This window comes from Equus caballus, chromosome 1 (assembly GCF_041296265.1).
Source record: "Equus caballus isolate H_3958 breed thoroughbred chromosome 1, TB-T2T, whole genome shotgun sequence".
In the NCBI taxonomy this organism is placed as follows: Eukaryota; Metazoa; Chordata; class Mammalia; order Perissodactyla; family Equidae; genus Equus; species Equus caballus.
In genome coordinates, this window is record NC_091684.1 from 34,916,644 (window position 1) to 34,932,489 (window position 15,846).

General features: G+C 37.1%; 1 long non-coding RNA gene across 1 annotated transcript; it reads right to left on the reverse strand.

Moving 5' to 3' along the window:
- Positions 1-1,544: 1,544 nt before the first annotated feature.
- On the reverse strand, positions 1,545-5,681 carry LOC138915895 (uncharacterized). The gene is made up of 3 exons (XR_011422325.1): positions 5,439-5,681; positions 2,143-2,291; positions 1,545-1,947 (listed from the first exon to the last, which is right to left on the reverse strand). It is a non-coding gene; the product is annotated as an uncharacterized lncRNA (long non-coding RNA).
- Between the last annotated feature and the right edge of the window lie 10,165 nt (positions 5,682-15,846).

Sequence of the window (15,846 nt, forward strand, 5' to 3'; positions counted from 1 at the left end):
ATCAGTTCCTTTATAACTTCTTTCAAATAGAATTTTTATCAAGTTGTCACTGTCAATTTTAGCATCTATTGCCTATTTTATCATGTCTAAATTTATCTTTCAAGCCTCTAGAGCCACCCACTCAAAACTGTGTCACTATCCCCCCCTCATCAGTCACTACACCCATGATAGTTCCTCAATTACAACCAAGATAATAACCATCACAACATTACACTCCAAAAAGAAAAACTTGGCAGGGGTCAAAAAGGAGAAGTTATAAGGGAAAAAGGTTCTGCTCAATATGTGCTACTCCAAGAGTGTGAGGCCACCATAGCTAGGTGGAGTCAAGCAAAGCCTGGATGATCTTAGGTCAGGAAGCTGAGAGAAGGTAAAATTCACTATGGGAAAAGTTGAACCAGTTAATAATAATTGCTGTTTGAAATATAAATTAAGTCCACAAAATCACTTCTGAGATAATATGTGTCAAAACCCAATATTCGATGACTTACTAATTCATTTCCAAAATTCTATTCTAAGAAAGTAGTAAAAGATTTGTAGTGATTAATATGGATTGTATTATTTTTATATTAATAGCAACAAAGAACTGAAAACCTTCTATCTGGCCAAAAATAAAAGACTGGTTCAATAAATTATGATACATCTAAAATAATAGAATACTGTACTATTAATAATGTTCTTGATAAACATTAAAAATTAAACATGTGAAACTATTCATTTAGTATATTAAATTTAAACATAGATTACAAAGAAATATTCACAGTAGAAGCCTCATGTTCTTATCCCTTCTTCTGCCAGGTCTCCCACACATTTCCTAGGTAATATTCATCAAATGGTCAAACGATGTTCATTACCACTCTATTGCCATTTCCTGAAATTTATTCTAAGAAAGAAACCAGAATCATGCAAAAGTTTGTAAGAAATGTGGGGCTGGCCCCGTGGCCGAGAGGTTAAGTTCGCGCGCTCCGCTGCAGGCGGCCCAGTGTTTCGTTGGTTCGAATCCTGGGCGCGGACATGGCACTGCTCATCAAGCCACGCTGAGGCGGTGTCCCACATGCCACAACTAGAAGGACCCACAACGAAGAATATACAACTATGTACCGGGGAGCTTTGGGGAGAAAAAGGAAAAATAAAATCTTTAAAAAAAAAAGTTTGTAAGAAATGCATTTTATATTAATAGGAGCAAAAAAAGAGAAAAACAACCTGTCTGGACAATAATAAAATATTGGTTAAAAAACATGCTGTCAATTCACCATATAGAATGTAACATTAAGTTAATAATGTTCTTGTAAAATATTTAAATATTGAGCTTAAAGAACCACATATATCTTATGATCCTGATCTTACTCCTTTCTGCCAGGTCTCCTGCCCACCCCTTTCTCCTCTACTCCCTCCCAGTCTTGTTTGTGCATACAGACATATGCACACTGTGCAAATTTGTGTTACTGCAGCTCCCTCCCTTATATCCACTCTCCTCTAGGTGAGCTGTAATGCATCCTTACACACTGAGAATGATTTGGTGTGAATTCTACCACTGAGACACCAACAATTTTTTTCAGTTTTATTGAGATATAATTGACAAAGACAACTGTATAAGTTTAAACTGCACAGTATAGTAACTTAACATACATATATTGGGAAAGTTTGTGATGTTTGTCAAGACGTTACTAGAGAAATTACTTAGTTTTTCAAGATCTTATGGCCAAAGCTACCAGCTGGTTACCAAAATCCATGTTCTCCTCTACTTCCTGTGCACATGCATAAGCACATTTCCCAGCTCCTCTTGCAGTTAGGTGTGGCCCTGTGACTGAGTTACAGCCTGTGGAATGTGAAAGTAGTTTTGTGTGCCACCGCTATACCTGGCCTGTTAAAAACACTATTTGCTCTTTTCTTTCTTCTTTTCTCCTCCACTGCCATGCAAAGAGATGAATCCTGGGCAACAATGGAACACTGGAAGACACAAAGCCCTTATCAACTTGGTGCCTGAAAAGGCTGTTATGCTAACCACTTAAATGCTTACTGCTGTTATGTGAGCAAAAAGTAACTTCTTCCTGTACTTGAGCCTTCATATCTTTCTGCAGTCTATTTGTAATAGCATTTTGTCTACCCAAACTGTTATTATTAACTACATGAAGAGATACACACCATTTATCTTTTCAAGTGCTTCCACAAAACACGAAGATTTCTCTTGCATTCTGTCTTCAATAGTTTTCTTCTGCATGCCATATTCCGTAAAACCATAAGGGAGAAATGCTAGCTTTTCTTCCATCTTTCTCCTCCACTCAAAATAGTCACTATCAGGACAAAAACAAATAGAGAAGAATAACTTCCATTGCCATGAATTCTAGTGGAAAGTCATCTCAGAAAATGATAATGACACTTAAGCAGCATGTAGATATAGTGGTTCCAGCCTCAGAAATTCCCATTGACCCTACTTTACCTGCCTCCATTCTTAACCAAGCCTAGTATATTACTATCAAGACTCCTGGTTTTACATATTACTAAACTCTTCTTCAACCGTTAGCTCCTCCAAACCTCACAATAACTATGTGAAGGAAGTGTTTTGTTCCCATTATACTGATGAGGATGCTGAAGATCACGGAGGCAAAATGTTTGCTCTATGATCACACAGCTAATAAATCATGATAAGTGCAAATCACTGGTTAAATTTTCAGGGCTGGGTTTTGTGCATTGTAAGCGAATTGTAGGAGAAGCAACAAAAAGAGTCAACTCTGAAGAGGAGAGATTGCACTTGTGCATTGGAGAAATGCTCACAAAAATCTATTTGTCAGAGAAGGGACACAGCCTTAGCCCTTCTTATTTCAACATTTCTCCTCTATTTATTAAATATCTTCCATGAAATGTTGTCTTAACACCAATGAAGTTCAGTATCAGACTTCCAGAGCCAAGACAAGATCAGGGAGAAAAAATGCCCATAAGATAATTGTCCAGAAAGACGTTAAAGAACTATGTAGAAGAGGAAATGAGTCCATTCAGTTCTTATCTCTTTTTCCAGGAACCCAGTGAGCGACCTTAGGATGGGACAGTTTAAGACCAGCTCCAAAAACAAATGGAAGATAGTCCAAGTACTTAATTTAAAAAGCTTTATCTAGTATCGATTCCAGTCAATACTCACCATGTGTTTCTCCATGATCTTATTTTCGGAGCATGTTTGTGCTTTATGCTCTGTATTCTATAAGATTCAAATATTTCTTATGCTTTTTTAGAAGAATAGAAGATTGAAGGCAAGATTGGAAATATTCTAAACCTCTGTTGGTTCCATGCATACTATTTATGCAAATTTATTAAAATAGTCTCTTGGCAAGCATGACTCAGGACAGAAAGCAAAATGTATGGTGAATAGAATTATTTAGTCATTCTCTCCCTTCTCTTTTCTCTTTGTCTCTTTCTCTTTGTCTAACTGGCTATAATTTAAAATGAATATGGCTTAGTCACAAATTCACAAAACATTAGTAGTTAGATGGTTTGTTTTCATTTCATTTAATGTTTCATGGAGACATCGTGTCACTTTTGTAATTTTAAATATGGGCTAATGATCCTTTATAGAAAATGTTGGAATTATGACGTTTTCATAAATTTCTCTAAATACTTATAATTTCTCAATTCCTTAGCCTCTTTGGAGTCTTTGCAACTTACAAATCCACACAGATTCCCCAAATGGATGCGTGGCTGTCCGTGGATTATTTTATCTAACACTGGGAAACTGCCTTTGCCAGAAAACTCCTCATTCCAATCAATCATGGCTTCCTTCACCACTTCATATCCATGCAGCACTACAGTGGGGTGGGCTTCTTTCCTTTCTACTGTGTCCTTGTTACATGGTTTGTAATCATATACTTATTTGCATGATTCTTTCATAAATACATGCCTTTCTTCTAGACTGTAAATTACGTAATGCTAGGGTATTTTTTTTCATTCACCATTGAAAATCTCTAGGATCTAAATATTGCCTAATACAAAGTAGGCATTCAATAACTTGTTGAATATATAATATACTCAAGATAATTATTTTTATTTTTTTTCTTTCTGCTTTTTCTCCCCGAATCCCCCTAGTACATAGTTGTATATTTTAGTTGTGGGTCCTTCTAGTTGTGGCAAGTGGGACACCGCCTCAGCATGGCCTGATGAGTGGTGCCATGTCTGCACCCAGGATCCGAACCAGCGAAAACCTGGGCCAGCGCAGCAGAGCACACGAACTTAACCACTTGGCCACGGGGCCAGTGCCTCAAGATAATTATTATTCACATTTTAAAGAATTGGAAATTAAAGCTCAGAGAGATTTTAAAAGTTGCCCAAGGCTCTGAGTTAACAAGTGGATGAGCTGGGGTGTTGACACAATCTCTTCAAATCCAGAGTGCAAAGATTAACCAACATAGGCCAGTTGGTATCATATCCTGTTGTATCAGTAGCAAACTATCAAAGTTATCTTGCAGGGACGATGAGCAAAAAATGTAAGTAGTAGCTGGAACATGCTCAGAGGATGGAAACCTTGTCCTCATATGGCCTCAAACTGCCTAGGAAACAAAAGTTCCATAACTATGGAACACAATGTGAAAATAAAGTGGAGTCGAGAACGTAATAAGAAGCAATTGGTCCCTTAATCTGTACGACACTTGTCTTATAAGACTGTTACACTTCCATCCTCTAAGAGACTCTGCCAAACTAGCATTTTACATAACTACTCCCACTCCCAAATCCTTAAATGTCTGTCACTGCTTCATGTCAGGGAGACAGATTGAACCTTACGTCTTGTCTCCTAGTTGTCGACCTTGAAATAAAGCTTCTCTCGAAAGCGGGTACCATAGTGTTGACTTCTGTGTGCATCAGACAGCAAGCCATTGCTCAGTAACAAAAATACAGGAAGAAGGAGCTTTCAGAGGTAGTTCTTTGGTGAGAAGCTGTCTCAGGAAAGATTGATTTCAGGTAATTCCTTCAAGATTTAGAGAGCTTTTGAAATATAAATAGCTAGGAGTAGAGCAGTTATTCACTCATTAATTGACTAAATATACTAGAAATAGTGAAAATTCCCGAAACTTTAGTTATTTCCTTGGCTTCAAATCACCGCATACTTTTAGGAAATTTTTAGTGTTGTGACTCTGTAAATTAGTAGATTTTTTTAAACTTGAAAGCTGTTTCATTGCCATTAGAGTTCACCAAAGAATAATTACTAAAAAAAGTGGCCTAGGTCACACTATGGACATGGAATTCCTACTTTTTATAATTTCATTAATCATCTCATGGATCTTATTCCCTTCTGGCAGCCTTCCAACTGTATATCATTTAAAATTATGTCTGAATGTCCAAGGGATATTTCCCTTTAAAATCATTTCTTTAAAACAAGGTATCTGGGACCATATTATATTTAGATATAAAGCTGTCTTATTTATTTATTGAAAACAAAGGGAAGAAAAATTGCTTACATATTTTCTGTTGTTCTCAGTATTTATCTGTAAAATATTTCCAAAGATCAGGAGAGGAGTCGGCTGGGTGGAAGCTTCCTTTTGGCATGGCTTCAATTCCATAGAAAAAGGAGAGTCAAACAAGAAATAAAGACAAATCACCAGGACTATGAAGAGATAAATTGATGTGCTTTGCATAAATGCAATTGAAAGTTCAGAATCCAAAGGTTTTCTAAATACCGCGTGCAAGCTGATCACCACTGCACTAAGTGTTTGAACTTTTGAATAAATATTGTTTCATCTTCAGTGCACTTTGGCCTAATGGTGGAGAGGGAAACAAAAACAGTCACCTAGTCTTAATAAATATCTAATTTTGCAGTGGAAATCCCAACTAAAAAATAACTCTCACGTCTTCAGAGGTGGCCATTTTTTAATGGTGAAATTAAAGCTATCAGACTTTCAAAAGACTGGAATTCATAATCTTGACAAATGATGAAAGAGAATGTCTCTTGCATCAGAATTTACTATCACATGAGCAGAAGAAAGAAGCTCTCTCTTAGTGCCTTTTCCCAGAAGATTTAGGGAAAGGCCAGAATCAGAGCAAAAAAGGAGGTGGCAGGTTAAAAAGAAGGGTATAAGGAGTAGGTCTTGTCTTAGAGAAGAGTGGACATATCCCAACTCTCCTGGCAGATCCCTTTTCTGTATGTCAGGAGTTCTGACACCAGTTGCTCCCAAAGTGGGTGCAAGATCAACGGACAGTAGACAGAAGACAGGAACCCACCAAGTCAAGGAAAGAAATCACTCAAACACAGAAATGGAAAATCCCTTGGTAACAATTGTGCATCCCACTGTTTGCACATCCATTTCCAATGAGGATCCTATAACCAGAGCCTACGTTGCCTGTTGCCTGTTCTCAGTTAGGTGAGGAAATATACTCCCACATTCAATACTATAAATATTTGACAGAGTCTAGAAACTCACAGACGTGAATAAAACTTCAAGACTTGAAAGATATTTGAGGACATCCAACAGTATAACAAACATCAAACTGAAAAATCAGAACACAAAGCCCTGAAGAAGTTAACCTAGAGAAAACAGAAAAAATGTTAAAATACATATAATACCATCAGATAAATTTAGCCATATAAAAAGAACAAGTTATTAAAAAAAGTTCTTGGCTTGTAGGGAATATGATTACAAAAATATTTTTTTAAATCAGATACTCTGAGTAATATAATAGATTTAGCAGTGGTTTGACTTATTTAGCAGGAAGATATTGAGAAAACAAGAGTTTCTCCAAGAATAGAGTGCAAAATGATAGTGGTGAAAACTATAAACAAAGCTAAGTGTAATGGACAGTACTATAGGAGTTCCAGTGAATTCATAATAGGAGTTTCAAGAAAAGAGAAAAAAATAATTGAATGTAAAAATAAGCGAAGGAAATTGAGTAAAAGTTTTCTAAACTGATGAAAAATCTACAGGATCCACCAAGTGCTGAGGATTAAAGTATAAATATGCACACTCCCACAATTTTCTGAAACTGGAGAACATCAAGAAAAACAAAAACAAAACCCTCAGAAGTTTTAGAGAGGAAAGAGAATTTATAAAGAATGAGACTCAGTTTAGAATAAAGCTTCCTATATACAATGCTTACAAATAACAGACTCTAGTGGGGTAAAGTCTTCAAAAGGTCAATAGGAAATGATTTTAAAAGTTATTATTCTACTCCAGATAAAACCAGAATTCAAATGTAAGGTCAAAATATAGACATTTTTGGACAAGTAAACATTCAGACATTTTATATCCTTGAATCCATTTCTGAAATAATTTGAAAAAAAGTCCAAGAAAATGAAAATATATCCGAGAAAAGCGAGAATGTGGAATACAATAATAATAGTGTGCAAAAGACAAGTAAAACTTTTTGAGTCTAAATAATGATTGATAATGGTAATAAAGCTTGAAAAACTAAGTTATTTTTCATAAGGAGAAAAAGGCAAAAGTTCTAGGTATTTCCAACAAAGTATGCAAGATGATATAGAGTAAAGGGAGTTGTCAGCATTCTGAGAGCTATGTCTCTTACTCTCATTTTAAGGCTACTGATACTAATTCTTATCTATGATGGTATAGATAGATATGAGCAATTGCAATATACAGTTTGTTAATCAAAAGTTTAAAGCATAACACTTAAAAGGAAATAACTTTCTTTTTAGCAAGGAAAAAGCAAAAATGAAATGAAGAAAGCTTGATCAATCCAGCTAAGAACAATATAAGAGCATGAGGTCTATAAAGCATGAGATAAAAATCATCAGATGAGGGAATAGCACTCCTCATTTCCCGCAAAGATTGGATGGGTATTTAAAAGAAGCACCTCCTGAATATACTGCCCAATGACCAGTATGGACCAAATAAATATGAAGACTAAAAGAAAATTCTGTGTATCAAAAATTAAGTACAAAATAACATGATGAAAACTATAAAATTAAGTGGTATGGACAATAGTTCCAGAAGGTTCTTCATTGCTAGCAAGTACATAAATAACATTTATTTTGGATAAATCTGCATATTTACTTTGGGTAACATTTATCCAAATTTTGAACATAAGAATCACTTGGTTTTAAATTTTAACTCTCTTATACACAAACATGAGACAGCTAAAAGTGAAAGTTTGTGTGAAAGTTTGTGATAACCTGTATTACCCCAGATGGTAGGAGCAACAAAGTTTAGGGAGCAGAATTCTTTTAGCAGAAACCCTCAATCAGAACTCAAAAAGAAACTGAGATATTAATTCAAGATATATTCTCTTGCCTTTTGCTCTTGGTCATCATCAAAATCCTTAACCAAATATGCGTGGGAATATTTGAGTACAAAATCTACTTTCTGGGTCCCCTGGCCAGGATGCTAATTTGTAAGTAGGTAGAGGACAGGCATAAGCGTATGTCAAAGATCATCCAATCCCCCAAGCCAGAATTTCTCAGTGCCAAGAGGGAACTTTCCAGCTAGAAGGAATTCCCCTCACCAGGAAAGGAAGAGTGAAAGAGCATCTCCAGCCTTTCGGATCACCACACAAAAGTCCTGCTTGGGTTTCACCTCACCCAGACTAGCAAAGCTGAGATGTATAGATAGAGTTGTCTAAGAATAAAGAAGAAATGCAGGGGCTACTAATGGCAGCCACACCGTAGGAGTTATTGCAGTTAACAGTAACCTATTCAGCAGACAATCCTAACAGATTTCACCATCTGTAAAACCAACAGCCAGCAGAGCCACCTTGGACCATCTGCAAATGACACCAGCTTTTGTTCCATTTGCTGATGTCAGCTGCTGTAGTCTCTCCATGGTCCCTTCCCCCCAACCCCAGCTAGAGCCTGAAAACCACACCAGAAGGCAGGTCAGACCTTTGCTGCTGTGAGTCCAAGACACCAGCCTAGACTCCCAAGCTGACATACACTACTGACCACACACCTGGACCTAGCCCCTCCAGCTGTGCACCTGCACACCGCTGGACTAATCCAGATCATCAACCTTCACAACAGTGCACAAGCCTGGGGGGAGAGTGTGCAGCCATGGGAAGGCACACCAATAGCCAGGCCCCCCACAACTGCCAGTGAGCCCTTAGTTTTTCTGAATCTTGCTACCCACACTGGTTCCTACACCCTACATATGTGTCTCCACCTGGCCCCTACCCCAATATAGGACCTGCAGCTGGACTCTGAAGCTGAGTGTATGCACACCACCGGCTCTGGACACCACTGAGCTTGCCCTGACCCCTAGCCACCAGTCCTGGAGGCAACACTGAGGACCCCAATAGCACTTGCAGCCATTGTGGACCCCTGGCAGTGTTCACTAAGGTTCACATGGTTGCCAATGCTGTGTACCCCAGTGGCCTGAGCTGAAGAGACATCATCATTGCCCCCCACCCCAGACAAAGTGCTGCCACATGCTCCCACACTTCATACCCTTCACCACTTGACTTGGGGTCAGGGCATACTCTAGCATGCCCCCACACACAGGTGAAAGACTTCTCTTACTGAAGTCAGTCCATAGAGACTGGAAGAGGTGACTGCTATTTCAAACATACAGATATCTATACAAGTCTCCAGAGATCGTAAAGAATCAGGGAAAAATGACTCTATCAAAGGACTACATTAAGTCTCCAGCAACTAGCCCCAAATAATGGAGATTCAGGAATTTCTCAACAAAGAAATATAAATAATTGATCTAAAGATGCCCAAGGAGCTACAAGTGAACACAGATAAACAATTTAATGATATCAGGAAACAATAAAAGAAGAAAATAAGAAGTTCAAGAAAGAGATAGAATCAAACAGAAATTTTAGAGCTTGAGGAATAGAACGACTGAACTGAAGAATCCAATAGAGGTTTCAAGAGCAGACTGGAACAAGCAGAGGAAAGAATTAGTGATCGTGAAGACAGATCAATTGAAATTATCATTTCAGAGGAGCAAAAAAAACCAAAAAAAAAAGCAAGAAAAAGGAAAATAGAAAGCCTATGGGACTTATTGGACATCATCAAGAGGAATAACATACACACCATTAGAGTCCCAGAGGGAGAAGAGAAGGGAAACGGGGTAGAGGGCTTATTTACTGAAATAATGGTTGACAACTTCCCAAATCGGGGAAGAGATTTGGGCATCCAAGTTCACAAAGCTAATAGGTCATCTCAAAATTTCAATCCAAAAAAAATTCTCTAAAATGCATAGAATAAATCTGTTTAAAATTTAACACAAAGAATTTTAAAAGCTGAGCAAGAAAACATTTCTCTCATGAAAGGAAATACTATAAAGCTATTAAAAGGTTTATCAACAGAGACTGCAGAGAATGGGATGACATATTCAAAGTGCTGAAAGACAGAATCTGCCAGTAAAGAATACTGTACACAGGAAAGTTATCCTTCAGAAATTAAGGTGAGATAAAGACTTTCCCAAATAAACAAAAGCTGAGGGAATTCATCACCACTAAATCTGCCTTCCAAGAAATGCTAAAAGGAGTTCTTCAAGTGGAAATGAAAGGATGATAATAAATAGCATGAGAACACATGAAAATATACAGCACACTGGTAAAGGTAAACACATAACCAGAATTATTTTCTTTAGCTACATCTTTTGTCACTCATAGCAATTCCCTTATTCTAAATATCAATTTTAGAATGCTTCTCAGACTGCAAAATACTCTGAGACTATTTCATACAGAATTCCAAAACTTATTTCATTCTTCACTCATACAGAATAGAGTATCCATTTTCCCAACTCCAGGATTGGAACACTACTTTGAGCATTTCACTATGCAGAATGAATTCTGAAAGAATGCACACTGATCAACAAAGTGGCTACCTGTTAAGAAAAAAATACTCACACCTAAAACAAGTCAAGCTGGCTGTGCCTGCCCTGGATCATTACCATGAAACTGGGATTCTGCACATGGTTGGAAAAATTGTCACATCTCCTACTATCCACTCTTCCCTTCAATTTTTCCTGTCATTCTCACAATATGTTATTTCCTCTCCAGTCCTGCCACTAAATTTGAACACATGACAGACAGGGACACATAAATTTAAATGATCATGAAACATTTCTAAGAAAATGAGTGAAGGTGAGGACTATGCACATCATTCCACCTTTCATAATTCTATTCTAATCTATTCCAATTCATTCTTCTCATTATTAAACTTGTGCTCTTACGACATTTCAACAGAAGAAAGAGTCTATATCTCAAGGCAGGTTTCATTACGTCTATCTCAGCACCAGAAAAGTCAGATACAATCATCATCATGTTTTCATTGGCAAATTTTTGAGCATTGAAGGTGCTTTCCCATGGGGCGATTAGATCCAATTATTTGACAAAATAATTGCCCACATATGGCCCAATATGGAGAAACAATTGTCCAAGTTCTCCCTGGACACACCCATCTTTTCAAGTGTATTGAGCGATTCAGTGGTTTCTTACACCTGGCCTATCAAAATTAAGCTAGAATCAAAATAAAATAATGTTGCCTAGAAAAATGAAGATATATTTAAATATAGTTTTGGGAAGATAGCCATTAGTAATTCAGATATCAAAGGACTTGGAGCTCCCCTTACCCTGGGAATAATGAAGAGATTTCATTGTAGTCCATGACACCCTTGAAATGTGAAGAAAAGAGCAAGTGCTGAATACCAGTGGATTCTTCTGAAAGGTGGCTACACATTCTGGGAAGATTACAAGAAAGAATCACGAACCCCAAAGTGTTAAGCATCACTCCTTAAGGATGAAGAAAGGAGATGTTGGAAGAAATTTACTTCTTCCTCCACCTTCTTAAACCACACGCTTGACTAAACTCATTGCACCTCATACAAACCACATGAAACTGGTGGTTCAGACCAAACTCCATAGAAAATTCTTTGAGTGCCACTGGTGGTTCAGACCAAACTCCATAGAAAATTCTTTGAGTGCCACTCCTTCTGGCCTCCTAGACTCTACCCATTTGGGGTCCTAGGTCCTGCCGACTAAACAATTTCTCCATTTTCACCAAGTGTAACAGAAAATAGTTGGTTAAAGTAATTGTAACTTCAGAGGAAGAAATGCCCTTCTGCCTTCTAGAAGTAGCTCTTTTCCATGTGTTCTAGAATCTTGACTTTCCCATTTCAGTGGAAACTTTGCACCCACACTTACGTGTGTCCCACACAATTTTTCCACTTCACCCAACTACCATTAAAATCTGTCATCCAGATCTTTCCCACCTCTGTTTAACTTCTCAAATAGTACATCTTGTTCAAAGTACTGTAATTTCCCCCTTCATCGTCTGATATCTGCCATCACATCTTCATTATGAGATCTTTGTTCTTGCTCAAATTTCTTATTATTCAATTTAAATTTTATAACTCAGTATTCAGATGACTTCATAAACACCAAAATCCAGCTCCATATCAATTCAAAGCGCAATTTCACTAAACCCTTTAAAGCCCCTCTGCTCCATCTACCCAGACTCTTCTCTGCCAATCCACTTTTCCAATCTGAAACTCCCTTCTCCATCCTTCATGACCAATTTATGCCATCTCTTCTAAGTGCACTATGATTGCACTATGTTCAATCGTCAACTACAGCTTCAGTTTAGAGAAGGTATTTTGTATGTGCTGCTTTTTAAAAAGTTATGATTTCATCCAAGATGTAAGAATATATATATTCTGCCTTTCTTCTGTTAGACATTTATCACTTACAAAACAGGGACCACATTTTATGATTCTTTAACATTACAAAACTGAAAATGCCCCATGGTGCTTAGTGTAGGTTCATACACACGGTAGCTGCTTACAGTGCTTTGGAAGTAATGTTTGCCCAATCATTTACATGCCTCCAGAAAGAACAAAATGAACAACCTCATAACCCAGTTCACATTTTTCCTGTTCTATTTGAACCAGAAACAAAGAAGTTCCAATGCTTATTAGCTTCCATGAAGTCTTAGTATTCCTTTACTCTCTCCAAAGCAAAACTATTTAAATCAGCAGTATTATTAAATAACTTATTATGGCTCGCCTGGATGTAATGAATGAGAGGTGAAGTATGGTAAGCTTAATAGAGGAAGCTTCCTTTATGTAATTAAAAAAATAAAATTACAGAGCACACTTATACCTATGCCAAGCATAGCACAAGATTTTGGAAACATAAAGATGAATATGACATTGCCCCTACACGGGGGGGTGAAACGTACTGTGCATATAAAATAATTTTCTATACTGGAACTCAGAAAGAAACTGACATAAAAAACTGAGTATAATTAACCAAAGTAATCATTCCTTATACTCATGTATCATTTTGCTGTTTATAACCAATCTACATCAATTCTTTCACTTTTTAAAGCAATTCTTCACACAATCCTGAGGCATTAGGTGTCAGGAATTACTATGATGCACAATTTGCAGAGGGGGAGAGAGGTTCAAGAAATTTGAGAATTGCAGAGGGGGAGAGAGGTTCAACCCTTTACAGAATACACAGCTAGTCAGTGTTCTTCTATCTATGAGCTGACTCTCAAAATAGAATCAATACTTTAGAAAGAGAAAGTTCCTAAGATATCATGAAATCCAATTCTCAGTGAAGGAGCCATAGGCCACAGTTAGGTAAGTGATTTCTCTAAGATCACTCAGTTAATTGCCAGTTATGCAAAGTGCAAAGCGTGTCAGGTCAATGCAGGGTAAAACTGTGACATGTGTCTCTGATCCAGACATCCAATCATTTTAGCATCCCCAACCCAACTATGTGGAAGCTGCCGAGGTCCATACTGGAGCAACCAAACCCAGCCCTAGTCAGTGTTTTCCTGACAGTATCACTTCCCCCAATTTTCTCCATCCCCCAAACCCAACTGTCCTCTGTTCCAGGGTGGTGCTTCCTGATCCCCAGGGTAAGGTCAACTAAGTAGTTGAGGATCAAGCCTCTGAAGTGTTGATTAGAGGGCAACCTCATGGAAATGTATGCATTTCAATAAGGTTCTTGGCCCACTACTGACTGGTGTGGGCAGTCCTTTTAAAGTTCTAGAATATCTTGTGGAAACCCAGCCTTGGAGTAGAGTGGAAAAACTCTTGTACAGGAAGTCATTGGTTTTGGTTTATGGTCCTATCTTCTGCTCCTATTTTCTAAAAGACTTTAAAATTTTCTAGTTCATCTTTCTGAGAGTTCATTTTCTCATCCATAAAATAAAAGGCTAGGACTAAGTAATCCCCAGGGTACTTCCCAGGTGGATGACTCTGAGCTCTGGGCCAGATTTTAGTGCTAAAACTTTAGAGGTCACAGATTGGTCTAGATAAATTTTAAACTTGGAGGAGACAAGAACGTGAAAGATTACTCAGAAAGAAGGTACCTTGACCTCGCTTAGATCCATGGAAAGCTCAGAATCCTGATATTTGCAATTGATTTCTTCATTGATTTAATAAAACCCTGATCTTTATAATCAAAACGGCTCTGGAATATATAGGAGCAGATTACACTGCAGGCAGCATAGCTCAGGAAAACTAGTAAGATCAAAGGGTGAAGTGAATAGTGGAAAATATTCATTTAGAAGCAACAAACCATATGCTGTAACTCTATCTTTCAGATCAAAGTCAAGTTAACTTTTAAAATCTCTAAAGAAATATCCACTGAAAGAGCCCCATATCACTGAAGAGTCAACATTAATAAAATCAAACATATCACCTTTCCCTCAAACCTCAATTAACTGGTCCATCCAAGCTTGTTTAATAGTGATCTTCCAAATACCCATTCACCTGCCCTGCCTTTATTTATACACTCTTCCGGAATGAAAACCTATCTCCAAAGAAAAGGAAAGTATTAAAGGAGACCACTCTCTTAAATCTTTGTACATATTGATTACAGCTATCACCCCAGACTCAAAGCTGTTTGCAAAGCCTGGGGGTGATTAAGCATTGATATGAGAAAGAACAAGAGAGTTAAGAATCTTGAAACTCTTTTCTATATTGAGAAGTTGAAATGACTGAGCGTAGGTCCAGAGAGAATAATAAGAGAGAGAGAAGACAGATGAAGTCAGATACCTGAAAGATTACAGGTAAGAAAGAAAAAGTTGTCCATATTGCTCTAAAAGAAAAACTAAGAAAAATGAGTAAAAATTAATACAAATAACTTTATTTTCATTTTCTGTATAAAAAGGAAGTAAAAAAAGATGTTTTGTTTTCAAGCTACAGGCATAGGTAAGGAAAGGAAAGGAAGAAAAGGTCTTGTTTGTTTCAATGAAGCAAAAATCAAATCAGCATTCTAGGAATGTGTGTCCATTCAGGCCCAAAGACCTGCTTTAATACTGGAAGGCACGCCATCTTGTGGATTTTAGGTTATTGCCATGTGGAGTCAATACCAGAACACAGTAGTTTGCATGTTTTAAAATTTGACCATAATTTAGATGAATTCTTTATTTTCTAGATGAATTTATAAGTAATAAGAAAGTTTCTTTTGGAGAGGTATACCCGTAAAGTACAACTATTTTGATAGTCAGGCTAAAAACTGATTTTCACTCTTTCTTTTCATTCATTTAGATTGAACAATGAGCCAAAACAAAAAGAAAAAGAGCGAAGGGACAATTGGGACAATTTCGTAAACATAGGAGTAAAATCATTGCAAACTCTAAGGATTTTAAATGCATATGCACCTAAAATAGAGCTTTGAAATATATAAAACAAAAACTGATAGAACTGAAAGGACTAGACAAATTCATGATGATAGCTAGAGATTTCAAGTCTCCACTCTCAATAAATAATTGAACAAGTAGATAGAAAATCTGTAAGAAGATAGAAGACTTGAAGATTTCTATCAACCAATTTCACCTAATTAACCTAATTTATAACACGCTCAATCCCAAACATAAGAATACACGTTATTTTCAAGTGCATATGAAGTATTCACCAGTATAGACCACATTCTGAAGTACAAAAGAAATTG